This window comes from Cheilinus undulatus, linkage group 20 (assembly GCF_018320785.1).
Source record: "Cheilinus undulatus linkage group 20, ASM1832078v1, whole genome shotgun sequence".
Lineage (NCBI taxonomy): Eukaryota > Metazoa > Chordata > Actinopteri > Labriformes > Labridae > Cheilinus > Cheilinus undulatus.
The window spans coordinates 33,740,616-33,761,312 of record NC_054884.1 but is presented as its reverse complement, the minus strand read 5'-3'; the positions used below and the strand labels follow the sequence as shown (position 1 = coordinate 33,761,312).

Sequence of the window (20,697 nt, the reverse complement as noted above, 5' to 3'; positions counted from 1 at the left end):
ATTCATGAATGGCTTTACAAACAAACGTGGACACTTTTCCAGTCAATGCAAAAACAAACTCCAAACAATTTAAATGAAAATTGCCCTTGAGTTTCTCAACTCAGTGAAATATAATCCAAAATTGCAACATTAAATCACTAAATTCCTCCAAATTAGGCAAATACGAACTTTTCAATTTTACTCTGTTAAAGTCTGCAGAGGACAAAATTAGATCCCCCTATTTAAATGTAAGATATTTGTTTCAACATGTACCAAGCATTGCCTCAATGGCAGAATAACTGTTAGAGGCTTGTTTATGTCTCCAAGTGAGGTATAAACTCACTTTTTAACAGACTATGGGAAGGAGTGCTGCTTGGACTCAATAAAATGTTAGTTTGAGGTGCTCTTTGGAAAAGGGATACATGGAGTCACTGAAGAAAAAACTCTCTACAAGCATTAAAATACCTGTATTTTCTCGGCATGGTTATTTGTAGAACTAAAAACATACTTTAATGCATATCTGCATCAAGCATTCACCAGGAAGTCAAAACTAGAGTATATTTGAATTAAAGAAATTGTTTTAAACAAAAACTTAATACATGTTCACAGTTCAGCCTCACTGGGGTCCCACGGTGTCAATTTAGAGTTATTGAATAAATAAAATGAATTGCCGACAAAAAACAGGATAGGACAATAAAACACTCTGAATAAAGTTGAATCAAAAGTGTTAAAAAAAAAAAGTACAATGGAAGCACTTGGTGAAATCTAAATACCTCAAAACGGCTGCTTCAAACACCAAGGTTTTATCATGGAGACTTTATTGTTGTCATCTGCCTGGTGACCAGGAGGGGGCAGCAGCGCTGTATCATGTTCGTGGTAAGCCGAAGGAGAAGAAGCAACACTTCCAGTTCAAGTCTAAATAAGCATGGCTGCTGTAGACGAAATTAAACGACTTGAATGTTTATAAGGTGTGCACGGAGCTGGAGAATCATCTGGGTATCATCGAAAAAGATTCGGGTAATGTTAATATTCACGGCAGCTTTATTTCTTCTCTGTCAGAATAACAGTTTGGTAACTTAAATACCATGACATAAAAGGAAAATGACATAATTTCACAAAATATAATTTCTAAAATATAATTATTACTGAATTAACGCGTGTCTTTATTTTAGCTGAATTTATCATCAGTCTTGTTGAAAAATATCCAACATTTGAGGAGTTTAAAAAAGTCTGGTCTGAAAATGGAGCAGAGTTTACAGTAAGTTCCGAGTTAAACACCTTAATTTTATTTATTTATCGTGTTTTTCGTCATATTTTTCGCACTAAATCGGTGTTTCTATTTTTCAGGACGCACTTACTTACTGGAGTTATTCACACCATCTGACCCAAACCATCCATAAGTGAAGGTGAACTCCTTATTAACCTTATTTACGTCCTCTTATGTAATAATATTTGGTGTTTCATGGCTGAATCTTAAATAATCATTTCATTGTTTTGTGTTGCAGCTCAACAGAAAGAAGTCAAATCCCCGAGTGAAAAAGACAAGATAAAGGATGAATATCCTGCTTTATGTAAAGCAGATGATCCTGTGTGGACGGTAAGGACCAAACAATAGTTTAATAATTCTCTCAATTTGATTAACATCTCTGGATAAGTTAAATGTAGCTCTTTGTCATTAGGAAATATGTCAAAAATGAATGCTGTGTTTAAGAAACAGTTTAATTTTTTTAGAAAAAACTAAAGTTATTGGGTTTTTGTCAGTAAATATATCCTCTATTGATCAGATCCCATTGTATCAACCAGATAAAATGATGAGCAGGTCGCAGCAGCCATGAAGGAGCTGGTGATGCTTCTGCCAAACTTCAGTGGGACAAACTCTGAAAAAAGGTAATTAAACAAAAGAAATGTCCCAAAAGTAGATACCTGCCATCTGGAATAAATTTTCTGTCATTAATAAATGTCAGAACTCCTGTTTGATATGTGTTGTATGTAAAGGTACAGTGTGTAGAAGTTGGCAGCATTTCGCTGAACAGAAACGGTGTAAATGGGATATAATGTTTATATATTTATGTGAAATATGTCAAAATAAGTGTACAATCACCTCCTTAAAACTTTTATCTTTTTACAAAATTAGAAAAAAGCGTTTTAAATTTACATTACCCCGGGTTGTGCTCACGGAGGCTGACATAACGAACCGCCATGTTGTCTACGGCAACGTTTTGGGGAAAGAAAGAGCGAAACGCGATATTTAAATACGAACCTGCCGGCCAGTCCTGAAATCTACCTGGAAGGCAGGCGGAGAAGAAGACTGACCTATAATCAATAAAAATAACGGTTACAAAAATTAATGAATAAACCCTCACCTCGTCACTGCTGTAAATGATGTCCGGCTCACGATCCTTTTTGGTCTTCACAGGCTCCTGTCGCTTAGTGGTGTGATGTTTTGGTAACAGATCGGCTCATTCTAAAATCTGAACGCTAGATGTCGCTAAAATTCCAATTTCTACACACTGCACCTTTAATCAGAGATGTCTTTTTTGTTTGAACATTAAAGGAACAAACCAGAAACTTTTACTTAGCCGTATTGGTGTTTGGTTTGGTGCTCTTTGGCACCCTTTGAAGGTTTCTGAGAGCAACTGCGCTGTTGTCAAACACATAGTGCTGTCCTGCAGGGCCATAGCCAAGACTCAAAAATGGTCCAGGGGCATGCTTCATCAGAAGTCTTTGGCTTATTTTGCAGTTAAATGGATTGTTTTCAATCAGTTTTAAATAAACATTTTGGATTTGCATGCCAACAAATCTACCAGCATAATTAGGGCAAAATCACACAGCTCCATTTTGAGAAAAAAACACACACATTTTGGAGCCAAAATTACTTAAAAAATCAAATTCCTCTTAAATTGTCCTCATCATTTTAAAATCACAATACTGTAAGACAAGATGAGATAGTTTATTTTCATTGTCTTTGTCCAATATAATAATATGTCATTGGTGGTGAACAGCTCAGCGGCAACAGACATGGTAAAGGAGATAGAAATAAAAGTTTAAAAGTACTGAAATGAGAGCAAATGAGAGCACAATATAAACAAAAAAGATGAATGATATTTATAGCCCGAGGTGGCCATATTGCAGCAGTTAAAATGCACTAGTGCTATGTTATTAAATATAGCCCTATCAGTTGTGGAAGGTGTGTACATTTATTTATCATAACAGCAGCAACATACTTTTTACCAACCTGAAAGATTCAGTGCTTTTCAGTAAACATTCAGAGCTTAAGCCCTGTAAGCCACTTCCTTGCTCCACCTATGCTGTTATGCCTCCCCAGGTGAGCCGACTGGCTCACAACGAAACATGAGAATCCAAAGAACCATGTTGACTCTCAAGATACAGGGACATTGCTGGAATTTGCACAGAAATGACTGTCATAGCATCTGCAGCCTATTGTTTTTGCATGTGTAGTACATGCGTATTACTCATCTGTCCAACACTAAGATACCCAGCCTTGTTTTGGGCTTAGAGTCTCACTGCTTTGAAAAACTCTCACCAACTTGTAAAAGCCTGTGCAGTTATTACTCTAATCTGGCTTTTTCCATCACTGTTCTCTTCCATCTCTTAGCCTTAGCCATTTTTGTCACACTCTTTTCATGGGCTAACTGTCTTCTTTTTAGGTGAAGACTAGTGTGTGAACTAGTTCTGCAAATTGTAAGCATTTCTCATAAAAGAATCATGGCCTGCTGCCAAAGTTACACTGAGCTGAAAGCAGGCGACCAGGCTGCTCTGAGGTGATGGCGTAGACATCCTGTTGAGAGTTTTTGTATTATTAGAACAACTTTGAAATTTCCATTTTAGTTAGAAAAATTAAACATTGTCGCTCCCTTGGACTCTATTAAAAAAACAAACCTATACCTAGAGTCCTCCCAGTACCAGTTTATAATTTGATAAAGAGTTGAGTATGGGTTGAGTGCTGGCCTCTTTAGAAATGTCTGTCCAAATTAGTCCATTATGGCCTTTTTGCAAAGCCTGTGCCATCTCCATTCCAGTATAATTTTAGATGGGATCTCATGTTTTATAGAGCATTGAAGCTTTGTCTTCAAGGAGGAAAAGGGGATGAGTTCTCGTCAAATCTAGACAAAATTCCGATTCCGATTTTGGCCGATACCAATTTTTTTTTTATAACTGACAGCATACACCTTCAATGTTCCTATCTTATTTTATTGAAAAATATTGAACAATACCTGTGAAACAATACAAACTTGTTGTTTTAACTGTACATGAGGTAGTTCTCTCAAATATAAATAATAAGTTTAGAGCATTGCTGTCCAAACTACTGAATTATATCAGTTCCTTTAGTCTTTCATTTTTCACATTTTAGTAGGTAGAGGTAGATAAGATTGATGGATAAGATCGGTTTCATACGTCAGTATCGGCCGATTGCCAATCCCCCAAAATTAAGGAAATCGGTGCAGATCAATCAGTGCACCCTTAGTTTGGAGGCAAAATGGTGTTTCTCTCTGCTTTTCTCTCCTCAAGTCAGCCCAGCCTTCACAAAGTGACAGAGTTATAGAAAGTCAAAGTGGATGCAAGCAAATCCCTTCCAGATCCAGAGATGGTGACAGAGAAGCAAACCCCAAGTGTAGAAGGAAGCAGGCGTCAAGCTGGAGTGACCATCCACCAAGCCGCAACAGAGCCGTCAACAGCAACAACAATAAGGACGACGGAGACTCAGATCAACGGCAGGAGGATTGACCACCCCCAGAAGAGCCCGTTGTGGGCGACATCTACAACGGCAGAAGCAGCAGCCTTATGCAGTTTGGCTGTTTTGTTCAGCTAGAGGGTCTTAGGTAAGTGCACTAAGCGGTGTAATCACAGCTACTGATACCAATAAAGTGAGAGACGAGCATTTATTAACAATTGCTGTCATAGTTTGTTATTTTTCAGGATTTCAACATGTTGCTTACGTGTCTTGTAACCTAGCTCTATCATTTTATGTGTATACATTTTACACTACTCTTCTGTAGCTATTGTTTTTGTTCCTGGTTTGCTACATTAAATGTGCTCATGTGCAAAAGCATCCTCTGGATTGCATTTTTCCCTGTGTACCAGTTGTTTTCTTTAATGTTTTCACCTAACCAGAAATGTGTATCTGCCTCTGTCTGCAGAAAACACTGGGAAGGCCTCGTACACATCTCAGAGCTGCGTAGAGAGGGATGTATTTATTGTCTGCCCTAATTGGTGGAACTGTGAGCACTTTTTACAGTCATTGTTTTTGTTTTTATCATTTGTGTAATTTTTAAAAGGATTATCATATTTAAGTAGATTTTCTTTCTGTGGTGTTACTTCTGTTTTGTAAATTCTGTGTCACTATGGGTGTTAATATCTCACTGGTATGAAACAAATCCATCTATGCCAACAACTGTTTTTATATTGTCCACTAGAATCCAGAAGGCCCCCTCTCTCCCAGGCAGCCATGAGGCAGAGCGCTCTCTCTAAGGAGAGGAGGGAGCTGAAGCAGGCGGCTCGTGCTGCAAAGTTGGACTCCATCCCAACCGGGCTCAACAAGCACTGGATAGACCCCATACCTGACTGTAAGGACTACGCTGCTACTACTGTTTATTGGATCAGTTTAGAGTAATTTCTCAGTGTTTTTAGTTCTTAACTAGGGTTGATTTTATGGGAGGCTGTTTTGTAGATATATTTACATGTCTGATCTTTTATTTACACTACTGTGGACTGATAGAACAGCAGTTTATTCCTTTTAACACATGTAGAAACATGAAGAAAATGACTAACTGAATGTTTATTACTGGGATTTTCAGGCATCATTGAAAAAAAACCATCCACATATATGGCTCCCAAACGGAAATAAGCTAAAAATGATGCTCTGTCATAGAGATTTGAAGTTGAGGAAATAACATTGAACCATCCACCCTACACCAGGCCTGCTACACAGTAACAATGTTCCCATGGCATGGCTGGAGATTGTTATCTAGCTTCCCTATGAGTTTACACTGGCAAACTCACATAATGTCATAATCCACTGTGACTCACTTTCCACAGCCTGAGGGATATCGGAGGCTGAACAAGTTCCTTCCTCCCTGGTTCCTACCTCGGACTCAGTTTAATACAAAAAGAGCTTGTTGGGGAAATTAAATATCAGTGTGGTTTATCTTACTTCAATTAAATAGTAGATTGTAGGAGGTTGACACTGGGACTTCTTGTTCCTCTCCTGTACAGATGAAGGAAGGCAGATCGCTGCCAACATGAGAGGCAGTGGAGCGACGCCCCTCGATCTTCCAGAGTGGAAAAGATCCACCTTTGGAGGGAGCCAGGTGTCATATGGGAGGAAGACAGAAATGTCCATACTGCAGCAGAGAGAGAGCCTGCCTATATTTAAGCTTAAGGAACAGCTTGTTCAGGTACAAACAGAAGTACAAAATATACATTATATATATAATTTCTTTTTCTACATTCAAATTTAAAAAGAGAAACTAACATGAATAAACTAAGACAAAACTAATAATAAGAAGGTGTAGTGGGGGGCTTAAGTTGAAAATAGTTCTTATATCATGGCTCAGAAGTCCATAAATGTCCAAATAGACTGAAGAAGATGGCGTCCTTCTCCTTTGCAATAAAACTGGTCCATAATTGGGAAGCTTGGTGGGCTGTGCAGTCAGATCTGCAAAAAATTCTACATACAGGTGTATCTCAAAAAATTAGAGCATCAGGTAAAGTTTAAATTTCCATAGATTCTAGGTTCATCTCATACAAAGTAAAATATTCCAAGACTTTTTTGGTTTTAATTTTGATGATTATGGCTTACAGCTCACAAAAATCAAAAAATCCCCAATCTCAAAATATTATAATATTGTGTAAAAGTCCAGTTTACAAAGGTTTCCCAAGCCTTCATTCTTTCATGCTGGTTCAATTCACACAACCACAATCATGAAGACTGCTGGCTTGACTTTTGTCAGAGGATAATCATTGACATCCTCCACAAGGAGGGTAAGCCCCAGATGGTCACTGCTGAAAGAGCAGGCTGTTCTCAGAGGCTGTGTCAAAGCAGATTCATGAAGAGTTGACTGAAGAGAAAAGTGAAGTTAAAAAAAAGAGGAATGAGCTTAGCCTTCAGAGGATTTTTAAAACAAAGCAGATTCAAGAACTTAAGGGAGCTTCACAAGGAGTTGACTGAGGCTGGAGTTGGTGGATTAAGAGACACCACACACAAACTGGTCCAGGAAACTACAAATGTGCTGTTCCTAGTCAAAGTCAAAGTCCCAGAGTCTGGAGGAAAATCAGAGAGGCACAGAATCCAAGGTTCTAAAGTGCTTGTAGTCCAGTGTTTCCTCAGTCAGTGATGGTTTAAGGTGCCATGTCATCTGCTGCTCTTGGACCACTGGTCTTTATCTACCTGGAGATTTTAGAGCACTTCATGCTTTCATTTGCTGAGAGGGTTTATGGAGATTCTGATTTCCTTTTCCAGCAGGACTTGGCACCTGCCCAGGGTGACTCCAAAACTAACAAAAACTGGTTTGCTGACCGTGGTATTACTGTGTTTAATTGTCCAGCCGACTGGTCTAACCTGAACCCCATAGACCAGTGATACTCAATGTGTTGTGGCTTTTTTGTGATGATTTGTGGCTCCTTTATGTCATAATTTGAAATAGTATTCCCCAAGAAGGCCTTAAAAAGGGAAATTTTGACCTCAGAAATCGTCTATTACATGTCACTTTAATCATCTTGTTCCTCACACTTGTATAGCGGGCTTTAATTGTCAATCTTTATTTTTTGTTTGTACATTTCCATTGCCCTTTCTGCAATTTTTGCCATTTATTCTCTTTTTGATCACTTTTAATCCATTCTCACTGAATTAAGCCCATTTTTGCCACTGCTTTTTTCCACTTTTATCCCATTTACGCTGCATTTGACCATTAATTGCCAATTTTTCCCAATTTTTGCTGCTTTTTGGTTGTTAATGCCATCTTTAACTCATTTGTTTTGTAATTTCTCAACCATTTCTGCCACTTTCTGCCCTTTATTGCCACTTTTTCTCCCCATTTTTATAACTTTTTACCCAGGTTTTGCCATGTTATACCTATTTTGCCCCTTTAACCTAGTTTTTGCCACTTTTCCCGACTTTGATTGTGGCTTTTACAAAGGTATTTTTTCAACAATTTGGCTCTTTGGTTGAGCAGGGTTGATTAATACGGCTGGAGAGAATCTCTGGAGAAATGTCAAGAGGAAGATGAGAGACACCAGACTCAACAATACAGACGAGCTGAAAGCTGCTATCAGAGCAACCTGGGCTTCATAACCTCCAGCAGTGTCACGGACTGATCCATGACATGTCGCATTGATGAAGTAGTTTGTGTAACTGGAGCTTCAACCAATTACTGAGAACATAAATGAGCATGATTTTCCAGAAGGTCAGACCAGTTTAAAGTGTTTATATTCACTGGATATCCAGATTATTGGGAAAAATCCAATCTTTCATAATCTGATAACAGCCTTTATATTGGATTATGCTGTTTACGTGACCACTGGAGTAATCCGGTAACGCCAGAAGTCAGATAACTGGTTTATAAGTATTTGCACTCACTGACAGGAATTAAATTGAATTTTGTGCTGCTTCTGTTTCTCTTTCTCTAGACTCTGTGACCTTGATTTCCAAATGAAATGGGAATTTTATTCCTGAAAAGTGGATTTTGGAATACTAAAGACTGATTTTGGATACTGGATGTTTGATTTTCAAAATCTATAAGCCATAATAATCAAAATTAAAACTAAAAAGGCAGGGAAAATTTCACTTAATGAATCTAGAGTATACGAAAGTAAAAAAAAAAAAGAGCTTTTATACTCTATTCTAACTTTATGGGTTGAATCTCAACTTGCCAATCTTCCTTAAATGAACCCTTTTTTACAATTTCCTAAGTCTTTATTATCACCCAGTTATTATGACTGTAATACTTAGTCAGTTCCTTCTTGTCTTGACAGGCTGTTCATGACAACCAGATCCTAATTGTGGTTGGAGAAACCGGCTCTGGTAAGACCACACAGATCACTCAATACATGGCAGAGGCTGGCTACACTGCCGGGGGAAGGTCGGCTATACGCAGCCTTGACGTGTAGCAGCTATGTCAAATCGCCAAGAGAGTCTCTGAGCAGTACGGCTGCTGCCTGGGTCAAGAGGTCAGTGATCTTCTTAATCTGGCCTACAAACTCTTCGTGCACTCGATGATTTTATCCCATTAATCTTACTGTGTGAACAGCTGGTCCCAGGCTGGAGCGACCACTCTAAAACCACTATACACTATATACTAATCACTGAAAACTCTGGATAAAAAAAACAAGAATTACCACTACTGTAATATCATTAAGCAATATAACTTAATGACCTTTGGCAGTTTTCTTTGTTTACAGGTATGTTTCTGATGTACAGATGAGTTAATAATCAGGCACTTCAACAATGTGTGTCACTCTGCAGGAACAATGTTAGGGAGATGAGGGCATCACCAAGAGGAGACTATTCATTTTAGGAAAACTGTCTGCATTTTCAGTCAGAGAAGCAGAAAAGTGGGACTCTATTTAGTCCATATCAGAGACTGTGTTTTTAAAAAGTAAACTGAAATCATGGCTAAAGGAAATCCAATCATGTGGTCACTAAATATGCACCACTCTTAGAGAGGATGCAATTTAATTTTAAACATGTTGTTTTTAATGATGTACAGCTGGTGAGTTTGTGCTGTTTTTAACTGTTTGCATGTTTTATTATAATTGTAATTATTGTTTATTTTTATATCTTCCTGCCCAGGAACCACAGATGTAACTTAACTTTATCACTAACTCTGGCTTAACAGTTGTGTTGTGCACGGCCCCTGCCAATTAAACTAAACTGAACTTATATATTATATATATATATATATATTTTACATAATTGATTGATTCAGTTTTATCATTGTGTCATACAAGATGAATATGCCCAGCCCAAAGATGCTTTCTAGACACCCTTACTAATAAAAAAAGACCATAAATTAAAAGTAGATGCTTGTTAGAGTGATACTAATGACATAAACAATCCTGGCGCCTTCAGTAATTATCAGAATGACAGTTTTCCCTTCTCACCCTCTTGCTCTCTGTCTTTCCACCAGGCGATGGGCATCAACGACCTTCTTGCATTCGACTTCATGGACGCTCCTCCCAGTGAGACTCTGATAACAGCCATGGAGCAGCTCAACTCACTGGGAGCTCTGGATGATGAAGGCTTACTCACACGGCTTGGGAGAACGGTGAGGATGATAAGAAAATCAGTGTTCTCAGACAAGTTGTTGCACCAAAACCTCTCAGCTGCATCTGTTATAGGCATGGTAAAGCTGGGGCTACGTGCAGGGCAGTGGTTTGCACTGTAGCCTCACAGCAAGGAGATTGCTGGTGTAAATCCTGGATGGACAGGATTGTGTTTTCTCTTTGCTGTTCTCTCAGTGCTCTGGCTTCCTCCCACAGTCCAAAGATGCAAGCTACACAAATCTCAAGCCAACTTCAGGCCACACTGTCCCCTTAGGGGTTGACAAGGAGCTTCCCTGACCTTGAATTATAAATGTAGACATGTTTCATTTGTTTGAGTCTATGTCAGACCCACAACAGCCAATGAGAGCGAGCTGGGCAACATCACCAACCAGATGTCATCTACTTTTGTAATGATGGATGTGCGATAAAGCTTAAAAGCAGTTTATCCTCCAAACTTTCAGTTAATAAAGGAAGTCTGTATTTTGTTTCTGAATGACTTTTCTGTAGATAGCTGAGTTTCCTCTGGAGCCGATGTGTAAAATGCTGATCATGTCCGTCCATCTGGGCTGCAGTGAAGAGATGCTCACCATCCTGTCAATGCTGTCTGTGCAGAACGTCTTCTACAGACCAAAGGTAAATAGGTTATGGCCACAACACTACATTAAAACTAATTTTATAGACGCACAAAGTAAGTGGTTTAATAATCAGGAAATGTTCTCTCCTTAGATATTTGGGTAGTAAAACAATAAAGCATTTTTTATTGCAAAAGCCTAGTGAAACTGAATCAGATGCAGCACTTTGTCAAAAAGACAAACATAGAAATTAAATTCTCCTGTTCCAGGACAAACAGGCCCTCGCTGACCAAAAAAGACCAAGTTCTTCCAGCCTGAAGGAGACCACCTCACACTGCTGGCTGTCTACAACTCCTGGAAGAACAACAAGTTTTCCAACCCCTGGTGTTTTGAGAACTTTATTCAAGCGTGATCGCTGCAGAGGGCTCAGGACATCCGAAAACAGATGCTGAGCATCATGGACAGGCAAGGATATCTTTTGAGTATTTGTTTTAAAATGGAAAATGGAAGTGGAAGTAAATATCTCATGATATTGTGCATCCTAAAATGTGTATCTCAGACTGGGAGGAAATGCCACACAGCGTTTAACCTCGATCAAACCTCAACTTAGCATTATGTCGACACAAAAATACATTTAGAACAGAGCTGATTCAAAATACAGCATACAAACTTTAACCCTTTATATTCCCCAGGCACAAGCTGGACGTGGTTAGCTGTGGGAAAGCCACAGTGAGGGTCCAGAAAGCCATCTGCAGTGGTTTCTTCATGATGAATACCCTACCCTGATTGACCAGCAGGTGGTGTACCTCCACCCCTCCAGCACGCTCTGCAACCAGCAGCCGGAGTGGTGAGTCCTGAATTTATTCTGATAGGACTGGGGAGCAGTGTGATTAAAGAAGGCTTTGATCCGTATATTCATTTAAGTATGGCTGAAATAATTAGTTATAAGGTGACTGAAAAACTCAAATTATTTGTTGCTTCTTCCTGTTTTACTGTCTGACTGTAAATTGAATAGTTACATCTAAGTGTTAGGCTGTGATGAGAACATTTCTCCTTTCTGCTCTGCTAATTTCAAAGACAAATCTAGGGGAATCGCAGTTATCTGATTTGACTTTTAAAAATTGTAGGGAAAACATCCTATGGTATCCCATTGTGTCTTCACATGTGTATAAAGTGTCAACCATTTATGTCTTCTTTTATATATAGGCTATGCTCACACCAAGGTACCTTTTATTTTAAATATCAGTTAAGTTTAAGTCGTTTTTTACTGCTGTTTTTATATTGCAAAAATGCTTTGTTTTTAGTTTTTATTAGTTTTTAGTGTTAGATTTAGTTTTTTTTCGGCAATGTGGGACACCTGCCGGAGCGAGACCCAAAAGGGCTCTTCACTTTTCCCTTTAATTATTAAATTTTGATGTTTGTATACAATATTATACCTAACATTACCATTATGTGAAGTTGTCTTTAATCAAATCAGGCAAATTTACAGGCTTGGGTGTTCAAGTCAGTGAGTATGCTAGTGCCCAAGAGTTTATGTCCCTAATTCTGTTTCATTGTAGTTGGTTTTGTAAGCAGGCAATACTGTTTTTGTTAGTTTTCATTTTATTTGTAAAGCTTATTTTTTATTTACGTTAAGTTGGCTGACTTTAACCTTTTTAATCAAAAAACAATTTTTAGATTTTAGTTTTAATTACTTGGTTCAGTTTAGTTAACTATAATAAACTTGGTTCACACTGCAGCTAAAAGATCCAAATCTGATTTTTTTGTTCTTAGATGTGGCTCATATCTAATTTTTTTCTGACAGTGTAAACAGCACAAGCCACATTAGTCTAATCATATGCGGTTCTAAATAGGGCTGGGCAATTAATCACAAAAGTTTAAACTTCAAAATTGCCTGCTGCAATAGTCAAATTGCAAAAGGTGCAATATTCCTTTAACCTGAAATGTGTCAAACTACAAGTTTGATATAGTGTTTTTTGCGGCAGAGGTTTTATGCTCAACACATTTTGCAGTTGCAGGTTTATTTTTTGGATTTTCCTTTCTTCTTTCTTTTTTTTTAAATAATAATCCTACTTTTCTTCTTCATGTATATGTTTTTCTTCTACTAAACAAGAATAACAATCATAAATGTGTGTCATTCATGGAAAAGACAGAAAATATTAGGAACAAGTCCGATTGACAAAAAGCACAGGTTACACCTTTCAGTGGATGTAGAAAATAACGTCAAGCCTGCTCTTTCTGACTGAACAGCAATATCTTAAAACTGCCAGAATATCTCCCTGGGAAAGTGCTGAATTCTGAACGCTTTCTTTATTCTTATTTTATTTTATTTTATTTTTAAGAATTTTTTAAAAATTTTTTCTTCCCATTTTGGTTTCATACATCCCTGTTCTAAAAAAGAAAAAAAGATGAAAAAGAGGAGTATTTAGGTTTTGACTGAAGCTTGTAGGCATTACCTGCACTGATTTATTTTTAGGGGCCAAGCACCGAGTGGTGTGAGGACCTAATTGTATTTGCTAGGATTATTTTACTTATGCATTTGCCATCATTGCATGGACTTTTGAGACCCTTAACATATCTGAATTTGCGGGAAACTTTGCATGTACATCCGGTCTCGTGAAAATTTTGACATTTTTTAGGTCTCCAACATGAAAATTCCAAATTGCAAAAATAGCGCCCCCTAACAGTTTTCAAAGTTAAAGCCCCCTCCTTTGACTTTGTCGTAGATTCATGAAATTTTGTGTGCAGGTGTGGCTTGGGGAGATCTACAAAAAAGCCTCTTGGGCCTACACTCTATCTCCAAAAGGAAATCCGCCATTTTGAATAAATATGCATAAAAGGGGCTGTTTTTGGCCTTTTCCAGGGGTCATATCTGGATTAACACCTCTGAGGGATTTCATCCGATTGACTTGTATTTCAGCACAGAGCTTCATGACACATGGATGATGTTATCTGGGGTATTCTCATTAGTTGAAAGGTGTGGCCATGGCGAGCCCTCAAATTTGCATATTTCTTTGGTAAACAGGAAGTAGTTTATAACTCAGCTGTGCATCGTTGGATTGGACTCATATTGCTCAGGTATATTAACGGTCATGGCCTGCACACATTCATATGGTCAGTTTTTTACAGGTCAAAGCGCCACCTAGTGGTGACAGGAAATGTCAAGGTTTATGGTGCAAGCTACAGTTAAAAAACTATCCAATATATCCACTTCAAATTTGTGTCAGGATGTCCTAAAGAAGTGGATTTAGCTTTGTGAAAAATAAAAATGACTTTTCGTCAGAGGGCGTGGACTTGGCGAGGCGACAAAGTCAAAAGTCGCCATTTTGTCTTGCCAAAAGTTTTTAAACAGTCATAACTCTAGTATACATGGTCATATCTGAGACAGATTTCATGTGCTTCATAGCAGTCCAGGCTAGAACACATCCATACTTGAAATTTTAAAAAATTATGTAGCACCACCCTCTGGCAACAGAAAGTCACTACCCCTGAATTTCACATCGCATTACCTACATGGTTGGACAGATCATTCTGAAATTCACTCTGGCTGTTCCCAAGGAGTTGGCCTTACACATATACAATGGTCAAATGAATATGTTGAAAAAGCGTGGCCATGGCGATTTTTTGTTCGCCATGAAACAGGAAATAGATTTTTCAGATGGTAAGACATCTAGAGCAATGAAACTTGTCAAAAAAAATCCTCATTGGCATTCTGAGATGATTGATATTCATTTTGTAGATGGGCGTGGCCAAACAGGAAGTCAGCCATATTTCAGGGGTTGTATTTGAACCAACTCGTCTGAGGGCATTCATCCAAACTATGTGATCTTTGGTGTAGAGCAAAAAAAGATGTCTTAGGTCCAAAGTTATTTGGGATTTTCTCATTCCTCAAAAGACATGGGCATGGCAGCCCCTTAAATTGAAATGCTTCATCAAGTGATAAAAGTGACTGATGCTCACTAAAAATATTTCCATTTATTACAAGATTGGCCAAATCCTGCTGAAATTAGCCAAGGCACATTCCTCAAGGTTGATATTACTCAAATTTGAAGGTCAAGAGTCCTTACCTAAAATGGTGTGGCGGTGACAATTTTTCATTCGCCATGTAACAGGAAGTAGAATTATCTAGTGCTTACAAAATTTGTAAAGCCATGAAACTTGGCAAAAAAACACCCAGTAGCAAAATGAGATGATTGATAGGATGATTGTCGATGGGCATGGCTTTTTGGCTCAGTAACGCCCCCTACAGTAATTTAAAAATTCAGCCCCTGCAACAGGATTATCCGAGGATTTTGAAAATTCTTGAGCTTATACATCATTTGAAGTTCTACAAAAAAGCCTTTCGGATCCATGCTGTAAAACAAACAGGAAGTCTGCCATTTTTATCTTTGTGGTCAAAAAGCAGCACATTTAGCATGATTATCACTACAGCCATTTTTACACAAAAACTATCCTCTGAGAACAGAATCCCTTTTCTTTTTTTTTTTTTTTTTTAAGATTTGGTGTTTAAATGTCAATCACATCCACTAATGTGCCTGAAACTGCTGTAGTATGCATGCCAGGCCAGTAGTTGGCAGTGTGACTGACAATGAAACACATGCTTGCACACCTTTCCTTCCTCCTGGTGGTGTCAACAGACAAACATGGCTGACACACAAATGTTTGTGTGGACAGATGAAGTCGGGTTGCTTCCTAGTGACAGTCAACCCCAAAATAAATAGATACTTAAAAAATGGGAACATATAAACCTTGGCAGGAAGTGAGCAGCACAAACAAACAGCACATTTTTGTGTGGTGTGTGCAGCACCAGGCCAAGATCAAGTCTCTGAAGGACTACATGCAGAACATGGAGCAGAAGAAGAGACAGCTGGAGGAGAGCCAGGACGCTCTGACCTAGGAGCACGCGAAGCTGCAGGCTCACGGTTTGCACATTTATATTAACCATTAAAACATCTTAGCTCAGTAAAAACAGGTTAACTTGATGGAATTTTCCTCTTTGTTTTTCATCAGAGAAAAGACACGAGATGTCAGGAGAGGAGAAGGAGAATGAGGACATCGGCAGACATGATGGGGACGGGGACATAAAGGTGATGAGGAAACACGTCACTGAGAATTTCTGTTACAGAAATGTGAATAGCTGAATGTTTTTGTGTCTGTGTGGCACAGAAAACTCTGGAGGAGCAGCTGGAGAACCACAGAGAGGCTCAGCACAAACAGCTGAGCCAACTGAGAGACGAGATCGAAGACGAGCAGAGGATGCTGGACGAGCTCACAGAGTAAGTCTGACTGTTTTAAATCCAACTACATTTTTAAAGATGTAAGAAACCACAGACATAAGAAGAAACACACGGCATGAGATATTTAAATCAAAGTCTGCAGTAAATAAATACACTAATTATTTAGACCAGTGTAACTGAAAACTGCTCAACCAAAGAGCCAAATTGTTGAAAAATACCTTTGCAATAGCCACATTTAAAGTGGTGAAAAGTGGCAAAAATGGATTAAAAGAGACATAAATGGTCAAAAAGCAGAAAAAAATGGTATAAAGGTTCAAAATTGGGATGAAATGGCAAAAACTGGGTGAAAACAGTTACAGATAACAGCAAAAAATATGCTAAAAATAGTGAAAAGTGACTAAAATGGCCAAAAAGCAGAAACAGAATTGGTGAAAAGGCAAAAAATAGGCATTATATGGCAACAACTAGGTGACAAGTAGAAAAAATGGGGGAAAAGTGATATAAAAGAAGGCGTTATGGATGATAAAAATAATCAGAAGCTGCAAAAATGTGGTTAAAAACTAGTAACAAGTGACTTAAATGGTAAAAAAGCGGCAAAAAGGTGGTAAAAATTAATGAAAAGTGACTAAAATAGTCTAAAAGCTGTAAACATGTGGTATAAAATAGTGAAAAGTGACTAAAATGGCAAAAAGCTGAAAAAAATGTGGTTAAAAAATAGTGGATGGTGACTTAAATGGGCAAAACGATGCAGAAATATGGTAAAGATGAATAAATAGTGATTAAAACGACCAAAAGCAGCAAAAAATGGTGAAAAGGTGCAAAATGGGAATAACATGGCAAAAAAACGGGTGTAAAGTGACAAGAATGGGTGAAAAGTGACATTATATAAGGAGTTACAGATGATAAAAATGGTCAGAAAGTGGCTAAATGGGCTAAAAATGAATGAAAAGTGACTAAAATGGTCAAAAAGCAGGACAAATTTGGTAAAAAAAATAGTGAGAAGTGACTGAAAAGGTAAAAAAGCAGCAATAAAATTGGTGAGAAGGTGCAAAATTGGAATGAAACGGCAAAAATTGGGTGAGAAGTGACATGAAAAAGGAGTTACAGATGACATAAATGGTCAGAAAGCAGCAAAAATGTGGTAAAAAAGATAAAAGTAAGTTAATTGGTCAAAAAGCTGCAAAAATGTGGTAAAAATAGTGAAAAGTGACTAAAATGGCCAAAAGGATGCAAAAATGGATGGAAAGTGACTAAAAGCAAAAAATTGGTGAATAGGTGAAAAAATAGGCATTAAATGGCAAAAACTATGAACAGTAGCAACAATGGGTGAGAAGCGACATACCAAGGAGTTACAGATGATAAAAATGGTCAGAAAGTGGCAAATGTGGTAAAATAATGGTTTAAAGTGACTGAAAGTGGCAAAATGGGCTAAAAAATGATGTGTAGAATTACTTAAATTGTAAAAAGCGACAAAAATGTGGTAAAAAAAATTTGTGAAAATTGAGTTAAATAGTCAAAAAGTGGCAAAAATATGGTAAATTATTGGTGAAAAGTGACTAAAGGGGCAAAATGCTGCAAAGAGTGACAAAAACATAAAAAGTGTCATTTAACGTCAAAAAGCAGCTTAAATTGGGTGAAAAGTGGCCAAAAATTGCTAAAAGGGAAAGAATTGCAAATCGCAAAAAGCAGGATGAAAGTGGCAAAAACTACAAAACCGGCAAGAAGAAGTGGCACGAATGGGCTAAAAGAGGCAAAAATGGATTAAAAGTGTCAAAAAAGTAAAAAAGGGAGAAGAATTAGAAATAAGGGTGATGAAAAAAACTAAGAGAAAAAATAAAGGTTGACAGTTAAAGCCTCCTGTATAAGAGTGGAAACACACTGATTAATGTGACTTGATATGGATCATTCCTGAGGTGAAAGTTTTTTTAAGGTTTTCTGGGGAAAAATATTTGAAATGAAGACATAAAAGAGCCAAAAACCATCCCAATGAAGCCACACGTTGAGTTTTACTCATTTAGACTAATAACTGTTTGTGACAAGACTTGAACTGGATCAGGAATTTTGTCTAAAACTGTCTAAACTGGGCCTAAAATTTATACTTCAAGTCCACAGAGACGAATGAAGCAGTAGAAAAATCAACAAACCTGTTCATGTTTGATGTTTTTTTAGATCTATATTTCCACAGATTTGATTGGTTCCTATTGAACCACTTTATGCTGGTTTAAATGATCCTAAAGTTTGTTTTTTATTGTTTTTTCAAACCAACATTACGACTGTCTACTGTGTGTGATCCTCATGAGGAAGGATGTAAAATCCTCGTACCACTCCTCTTTACTGAGTCAGGAACTTTTAGCTGCATACGACTGTAGTCTGGCTTTACACTGGCTCTAAAAGTCTACACACACCTGTTACATTGTTGTCATGTGAAGGTTCCCTACCTGGGGTCTGGGCACCCCTGGGGGGGGGGCGCCTATAATGGACTTTTATTTATAGAGTCATAATTGAAAATGTAATGTAAGAGGAAGTATTAGAGCCCTCTGAAAGGTCGAACAAAATTTTTGAGATGATAAAGTCGTATTTTTTCAAGAGCCTGAACTCAGAATGTTGTAGTTCAAAAGTCCTAAATTATTACATCATGCACTTTAAAATTTCAAGTTTGTAATGTCAGAATTGAACATTGTAAACTAGTGAATTTACAAGGATCCAACTAAAAATAGTGAACAGAAATATCTCTTCAGAGTCTGGGGAATAATGATAATGTGATCATTCTTGGATCATTTCCTCACTGATCAATCCTACTAAGAAAAATCTCCTGATTAGGCGATCAACTGTAGGACTTACGGAAGGAAAACAGCTTCTTCTCTTTTCATTTTCTTTTTCCACGTCTCTTTTGGATTTTATAATGACCAAAAATTCTACCTTTTAGTTGACATAAGTTTCCAGTTTTCTTTTTCTGGTAAATGTATGACTTGTTAATCTCAATCAGAGCTTAGCGAGCGTCTCCTCTCAGTCTGAACCAGGGTCTTCTGCTGGAGCAGGAGAGGCTGATGTCAGACTACGACAAACTGAAGACTGAAGAGCAGGAGAAGGATGCCAAGCTGCAGAAACTCATGTGAGTAAAGGACTCATCTGTATGTTTATTTATGTGGAATGTGAGTTCATGTGGTTTTTGTTTGCAGGCTGCTGAATGAGCAGAGGGAGCAGGCCAGAGAGGACCTGAAGGGCCTGGAGGGTCAGGGTACCAAAGTATCATTTACTTTGAAAGGGAATTTGAACGTATGGAAATCAAGAAAACGGACAACTTCACTCGTTTTTCGATTTGTGTCCAGAATCGAAAAAAATGAGTGAAGTTGTCGGTTTTCTTGATTTCCGTACGTTCAAATGCCCTTTCAAAGTAAATGATACTTTGGTACCCTGACCCTGGAGGAGAGCGTGGTAAGTATTTCCTGTTTCTACAGCGGAGGAGATGAAGTCCCCATGAGGGGCTCAGTGATCATCCATGCATGCAAATAAAGACTCCACCCTGTAAAACTCCAGCTGTGTCTGCGTTTTTGTTGCATAACCCCCTACTTATGTCTCTGACGGTTCCCCAGGGGGGCGCCGCGCCGCGTCCCCCCTTCTCCATCAGGCATGCCTTGATCCAGGTACCGGCCACAGTGGGGTTTGAACCCCAGCATCCCCTGCAGAACTGGTCTAGTCCAGTCCTCTGTGCCACCGCCGCCATACCTTTCACACTACCATCTCTTCTCCTGGCGCATTTATCCTCTTTGTTCAGGATGTGGCTTTAAAATTCACTGAGACCAAGATGGGAATCGAACCTGGAACCTCCAGACTCTCAGTCAGTCCACTATCTCATTAGGCTACAGAGCCAGACATGCAACAGAACCTCAGAGGGGCTTTTCCTTCTTTATTTGGACTCAAATCTTGAAAACTTAAAGACATTGGTTAGATTTGAAAGGCCAACTACTGTCCAGGTCTCCTGAAGTCTGTATGTGGACTCAGACTTTTAAAATAGATGACCCCATGGTAAGATTTGAACCTGTGAACTCCTGATTCACAGTCAGTCCGCTTTTCCACTAACCCACTGAGACACACACCTGTTCCTCTTTCTCAGAGGATCTGATCTCTGCTTTTGGGGACTGGACTTAAAACCCACAACCTTCCAACTCTATGGCAGTCCTTTTTACTCCTGAGTCAGTGATTTACACCAGCAGCTTCAAAAATCCACAGATTTGAACCGACAACCTCATGACTCCAGGGCACTTACCTGTCCAACTGAGCTAACACACAGGCTAAAGCTAACTGCAGTTTCTCTGAGACTTCACATCTGGAGTAGAACATCTCAAAGACCCCCAATCTTTGCTGCTGAAGACCATTTTCATACTTGAGTTCCACATCTCCATGAGTGATGATCTTTGCTGCTGAAAACCATATTCATACTAGAGTAGAACATCTCTACAATCGACAATTTTTGCTGTTGGAGCCCACTTTCATACTTGAGTAGAACATCTCTACAATCGACAATCTTTGCTGTTGGAACCCATTTTCATACTTGAGTAGAACATCTCTACAATCGACAATCTTTGCTGCTGAGGACCAATTTACATCTTGAGTTGTACATCTCAATC

General features: G+C 38.4%; 2 long non-coding RNA genes across 3 annotated transcripts; both read left to right on the top strand.

The window, feature by feature from the left end:
* The first annotated feature begins 892 nt into the window (after window positions 1-892).
* On the top strand, window positions 893-11,289 carry LOC121528016. Of its 2 annotated transcripts, none has more exons than XR_005993467.1 (13): window positions 893-996; window positions 1,152-1,237; window positions 1,327-1,385; window positions 1,485-1,576; window positions 1,783-1,866; window positions 4,510-4,820; window positions 5,139-5,219; window positions 5,415-5,564; window positions 6,214-6,395; window positions 8,971-9,165; window positions 10,125-10,262; window positions 10,768-10,893; window positions 11,102-11,289. It is a non-coding gene; the product is annotated as an uncharacterized LOC121528016 (long non-coding RNA). The 2 variants fall into 2 exon arrangements; XR_005993466.1 differs by having other exon boundaries at window positions 1,764-1,866.
* Window positions 11,290-11,530: 241 nt separating this feature from the next.
* On the top strand, window positions 11,531-19,123 carry LOC121528017. Its single transcript, XR_005993468.1, has 5 exons — window positions 11,531-11,679; window positions 15,637-15,754; window positions 15,843-15,919; window positions 15,999-16,108; window positions 19,080-19,123. It is a non-coding gene; the product is annotated as an uncharacterized LOC121528017 (long non-coding RNA).
* The last annotated feature ends 1,574 nt before the right edge of the window (window positions 19,124-20,697 follow it).